This window comes from Arvicanthis niloticus, chromosome 2, assembly GCF_011762505.2.
Source record: "Arvicanthis niloticus isolate mArvNil1 chromosome 2, mArvNil1.pat.X, whole genome shotgun sequence".
Lineage (NCBI taxonomy): Eukaryota > Metazoa > Chordata > Mammalia > Rodentia > Muridae > Arvicanthis > Arvicanthis niloticus.
The window spans coordinates 20687877-20694418 of NC_047659.1; the positions used below are offsets into that span (position 1 = coordinate 20687877).

A 6542-nucleotide genomic window follows, 5' to 3' on the forward strand; every position below is an offset into this window, starting at 1 on the left:
CCAATCCTTGAGCATGGACGATCTCTCCACTTCCTGAGATCTTCTTTGATTTCTTTCTTGAAAGAACTGAAGTTATTTTTATATAGGTCATTCACTTGTTTGGGTAGAGGTACCCCAAGATATATTATATTATTTATGGCTTTTGTGAAGGGAATTATTTCCTGAATTTCTTTCTCAGCCTGTTTATCATTTGTATAAAGAAGGCTACAGATTTACTTGAGTTAATTTCATATCAGGACACTTTGCTGAAGTTGTTTATCAGCTGTAGAAGTCCTTTAGTAGAATTTTTGGGGTCATTTATGTATACTATTATATCATATTGTAAACAGTGATACCTTAATTTCTTCTTTGCCCCTTTGATCTCTTTTTGCTGTCCTATTGTTCTAGCTAGCTGTTCGAGTAATATATTGAATAGATATGGGAAGAGTCGGCATTCTTGTCTTTTCCCTGACTTTAGTGGGACTGCTTTAAGTATTTCTTTATTTAATTTGATATTGGCTATTGCTAACCTATATTAGTTTCATTGTGTCTCTGTGTAGTTTTTATTTCAATGACCTCTCCATTAGTAAGAGTGGGGTTTTGAAGTCTCCCACTATTATTGTGTGGGACTCAATATGTGTTTTGAGCTTTAATAAACTTTCTTTTATGAATGTGGTTGCCTTTGTATTTGGGGCATAGATATTCAGAATTGAGACTTTCTCTTGATGGATTTTCCATTTGATGAACATGAAGTGTCCTTCCTTATCTAGCTTGATAACTTTTGGTTGAAAGTCTATTTTATTGAATATTAGCATGGCAACTCCAGCTTGTTTCTTGGGACCATTTGCTTGGAAGATTTTTTTCAGCCTTTTAAGCAGAGGTAGTGCCTGTCTTTGGTACTGAGGTGTGTTTCTTGTATGCAGTAAAATGCTGGATATTATTTGCATATCCAGTCTGTTATCTTATTTTTTTTGTTGGGTAATTGGGTAGGTTCATATTGAGAGATATTAAAGACCAATGATTGTTAGTTCCCATTATGTTTGTTTTTGTAGGTGGCATTATGTACATGTGATTCTTTCCTTTTGGCTTTGTTGTAAAATGATTAATATCTTGTTTTTCTTTGGTAGTCTTCTTGTGTTGGAGATTTCATTCTTGCATCCTCTGTAGGGCTATATTAGTACATAGATTTCTTTCTCTTTCTTTCTTTCTCTCTTTCTTTTTTAATATTTGTTTACAGTCCACACTTTATCTCCCTCTCAGTTCAATCAGTCCACTCAACAACTGTTCTACATGTCCTGAAATATTTTGGTTTCTCTATCTATGTTAATTGAGAATTTTGCTGGATATAATAGCCTGGGCTGGCATTTGTGTTCTCCTGGGATCTGCATGACCTCTGACCAGGCTCTTCTGACTTTTAGTCATTCTGTTGAGAAGTCTGGTGTAATTCTAATAGGTCTACCTTTGTATGTTACTTGGCCCTTTTCCCTTGCAGATTTCAATATTCTTTCTTTTTTTTGTGCATTTAGTGTTTTGATTACTATGTAACAAGAGGTTTTTCTTTTCTGTTCTCATTTATTTGGTGTTCTAAAGGCTTCTTGTATATTCATGGCCACCTCTTTCTTTAGGTTGGGGTAGTTTTCTTCTATGATTTTGTTGGAGACATTTTTAGGTTCTTTTAGCTGGGAATCCTTGCTCTCCTCTATTCCTATTATTCTTACAGCTGACCTTTTCATTGTGCCCTGGATTTCCTGGATGTTTTGGGTTAGAGTTTTTTGGTTTTTTGTTTGTTTGTTTTGTTTTTCTGTTTTAAATTTTCTTTGACAGTTGTGTCAAGCTCTTCTAAGTTATCTTCTACACCTGAGATTTTCTCTTCTATCTCATATATTCTGTTGGTGATACTTACATCTGTAATTCCTGACCGCTTTCAAGGTTTATTTATTACATATATCCACCGTGACAAGGACACATTAAGAATGAATACATTGATTTCATATGAAATTAGGATGTTAGATAAGGTCTAAATAGTGGATACATCTTCAAAGTTTATAGAAACACAGGTTCAAATTTCTTGGCTTCAGTTGATTTTTTCTGATCTATGTTACCAAAGATGTTTTTAATCTACTACACAATATTGTGACTCCAAAAAGTATATAAGGAAAAACTATAATTAACATCTGTTTTCAAGTAACTAGCTGTAGGAAACCGTGGTCAGTGGTTATACGTTTGCCATTCCAAGATGGCGCTGGCCTTGTGTCTTCCCAGTAGTAAACAAGTAACTGCGCAGCTGCAAAGGCAGAAAACCCGCCAAAGTCACTGGCCAATCCCGAAGCGTAATATTGGGTGGTGAGCGAACAGCCAATCAGAAGTGAATATGTCACCCTAGGGTGTATTTAAGCTAGGCCTCTTCCTGTCTTCAGCCCTTCCGCTTCCTTTCGCGTCCTTCCGCGTTTTCCACGTTTGCTGATACAGAGTAAAGCCTCGTTTTGCAGTAACTACCCGAATACTGTCTCTCGTGTCCTTTTTCGCGGGCGAAGGGGACTCGAGAGGTGCGCGGAACAACTTGCATCTAGCTGAAATCTCTTCCCTGGTCTTGACAATATTGCCTAAGAGAAAAGGAATTCATAGTGCCATCCAGCTGTGACACCAAAAAGCACAACTATGAAAAGGAAGGCACGATCACTCCAAAAATGCAACACGTTCACTTATATATTAGAAGAGGAAGGGATAAAAATAGGATTAACAAACACCTAATTGCATTTAAGTCCAATTCAATAGGAAAGAATTCATGCCAGTATTGAAAATCAACTACACATAGCTGGTGAAACCATAAAAATTAGTATTGACATTTGATAAAGCAGTATAGATTTCTAAATACTTGCCTACATACCCTCAGATCAGAGTAGTTCTAATCCCTCTTCAAGATTCTTTTTGCCACAGATTGAGATGATTACAGAAGGAAATAACTAGTCAAAATGCAAAATATACAAACACAAAAGACACCTGAACAAACCAATAACAACAAAAGCAAAACAAGACAACAAAACAAACAAACAAACAAACAAAAACAGAAGGGAATATGAGATGCTCAACTCCCAATTAATACATTTATAATACAGATCCTCTAACTTTCTTAATTTAAGCACATTGTATGGTGGTCGAGATTTTTTTTCTCATTCTACAGGCTCTCCTTTTATTCTATTGATGTTCTTTCCTTTGAAGGAAAATTTTTTTCCATGAAGCTGCATTTGTCAACTATTGGCCTTAATGCCTACAATGCCTACATTATAGTAGTTATACCAGTAGATTAGTGCATCTCTCAACCATCATAAAATAAGCTCTATTTTGCAATAAACAGCAATTAATACAAAGACCAAAAATAATCAATGTACATATAATGAGTCTATAGATTGCTCAGTTCTCAATAAGAAATCTGTATTGCATTCTGTCTCCTGAAATTTTAGAGATAATCTTGAGGTGAAAGTTGAAAGACTATATGATTCAAAGAAAGTAGATATCTATAGCAAGATAGTTTTTCCAGCAATTACAGGGCAGTTAGCTATACCTTTAAATTAAAAATGGCTAGAAGATACACAAAGATGAGAGGAAAATTAGGATATGTGATAAGAAAGGAATTAAAAGGAATAGAATGGCAGGGGGAGGATCTAAACAAGTTATAGCAATGCATGAATGAAAGTAAATATTTTAAAACATGTCATATGCTTATACAAAATCCACAGATTAATAATGATTATATATATATATATATATATATATATATATATATATATATGTAATTTGTAAATACACTATAGTTTGTTATTTATTTACTAAGTAAACGAACTCTTCACTAAATACTTGCTATATTAATAGTCAGTGATTGGCTGCTCATTAAATTTATTATAATTCAACCTTTTATTAGATACTCTGCTCATTGAAACCAGAAAACAAGATAAATGGATTTAGCAATCTGAAAATAAAAACTTTTACAGGAATGAACTTGTCTCCATCATTTCTTCTCACAAATCTCATTTTTCCAAGCCAGAGTATATTTTCTTATGCATATTCACATACTAACTGTATTCAGAGTTCTATATTTCTACTTGGCATGCATAATTTTCTCATGATAATTTAACAATATAGTAGCATCTTTGAGAATATTTTCATATAAATTAAATTGTTCATTTTATAGGTGACTTAAAACACAAAAAGAAAATCTCATGATCTCTATTTTCATAATAAGATTGCATTAGTAAAATTTCCTATGTAAAAGGAAATTGAGTGGAAAATTTTAACCCTCTCTAATTTTTACAGTCTGTTAACCTTTATACAAGTTTTTGTTCTTTTCATTATAAGTCCACTGTGACTGACCTTAAGACTCAAGTTTCTGTCTGAGTTCAGGGTAATTTCTAAGAATTGAAGCCTGGATCATATAGATGTGACATAGGGACTAAGAAAAAATGATATATAAAAATACAACCAAAAGTTCTTACATCAGCTATCAGTTAATTCATATGCTATCACTTCAGAAGTATAATATTATTGAAGAATAATTAAAAAAAATAACAGGAACTGACTTGAGTACGATCTCAGGAGGCTCTATGAAAACTGCAGCTACAATCCAGGGCCCTTAAGATGCTGTGTCATACATCTCTGTGAAATAAATTTGAACATAATATACTCAAGTAAGCAAGACACAAGGAATTTATAAGATGCATAAAAGTTCTTTTAAACATCCATAGCATATTTAGGATAAGATATGGAGACTAGAAATAAACAATTTGATGTAGGGTTTTTAGACAAATATACCATTGATTGCAACCAATAAATAAAGCAATGAAATCTTAGGAACCTGATACCTACTTTATTAACAAACTACTTGTATCCTCCATAGTATATTTGCTGCCCATAAATTTCTCATTTGAAAGGATTGATTTGTAAGTAGTAGCTAGAAAAGAAGAATTTAATTTGATATCTGAACTTCAAATACTGGGAGAGATTCCACACCATGTTTCCCTGTTTCCAGTCAGTTCATTTCATATTTTATAAAAGATCCAGAAAGTAGAGGGAACTCCATGCTATATTCGGAATCTGAAAAATAGCTACACAGTGTCAAAAAAGTCAAACTCACATTTCTCACCAAAGAAATTCATGAGATTGCATAAACAGTAGTTCAAAACACAGATTTTGTAGGCATAATACTGCCTTCTTGAAGTAAAAAATGTACCTTGTAGGGTAACAAACTGTATTTTACATCATAAGAAAAAATTCAGAAATATATTAATATTACTTAATATAACTTATTAAAAAATCATAAGTTCTCATACTGCTTTAATTGTGATCAAAACCTTCCTTAATGCCCAGCTACAAAGAGTAATACTTATTTTTTCACATAAACATTTGGTGTCTCCAATTTGCATTGGATTTTTATTTATTCAGTTCTCATGTTGGCATCTCATTGCCTCATAATGCATATTTTGCTAACATTAAATTACAGTGACATCTTGATATTTGCTTGTTACTATGTCTACATTTTCTTTAGTGCTGTTTGTATGAATCTTATGCTCACTCTTTAAAATTAGATTTCTGTCTTTATATGTATTAGATAAATCTTTGTTACTTTGTCACTTTTCATTATCATAGTAATGTTTCTATAATATTTTAATGTATTGCATACCTTAAAGCATTTCAAGTTTTGAGAAATTCTAATTTATTATTTTATAAAATAGTGCTTTGATATCGTATTTAAACACTCATTGGAAAATTAAATTCATGCAGATTTTTCTAGTTTCTTCCCAGAAGTTTTACAATATTTCTTTTTCACTAAACTCATTAACTTTTTAATATTTTTATAAGTTGTGAGTGCACATAGCAAAATTATTTATTTGTTCCCAGTATCATTTTTTATGTGCACTAGGCATGAAACAGATTTGGACACCAAGCCAGGCATCAAGCTAGGATGAACAAAGAAGTGCCATCTGCTCTTCCCTTGACTGATATAAGAACAACAACCCCCAACAAGTGTCTCTTTGCCCATTGCATGGGGAGACAGGGCAGAAGAGCTTTTAAAGAGTATTTTCTTTGTTACAGTGTGTCTTTTAAAACAGCAACAACAAAACAAAAATAAGTCAGTTACTTATATTGATGTTGGTATGATTTGATCTGTTCCACTGATCCATATGTATCATCACAGAAGTCTTGTTAGCAGAAATACACACAACATATATATTCTTTATTTTTGCCGTATCCTGAAACTCTAAAAGCTTTTTTTACAGTTATTTCTGTACATTTTTCTCTTGTTTCATCTCCCTGTTTAATTTCTCCAGACCCACATTAATTCTCGAGGCTAGCCTGCACCCCAACATGCACGGAGGAAAGCCTGACCAAGAGAAGCCATTTTTTACTTCAGAGGATGAGTAGGAATGTATTGAACAGCTCTTCAATCAGTGGTAGGGCCATATGGTGTGGGGCAGGAGGGGAGTGAAGGCAAGTTGTCAACGTGTGGGATGTGAAAAAAAAAGTAGGTGTCCTTCAGCATGTGCAATATGGACAAGCACAGGGATGGT

General features: G+C 33.3%; 1 non-coding gene across 1 annotated transcript; it reads right to left on the reverse strand.

The window, feature by feature from the left end:
- Window positions 1–5880: 5880 nt before the first annotated feature.
- LOC117704746 (small nucleolar RNA SNORA48) lies at window positions 5881–6023 on the reverse strand. The gene has a single exon (XR_004606280.1). It is a non-coding gene; the product is annotated as a small nucleolar RNA SNORA48 (small nucleolar RNA).
- Window positions 6024–6542: the final 519 nt, after the last annotated feature.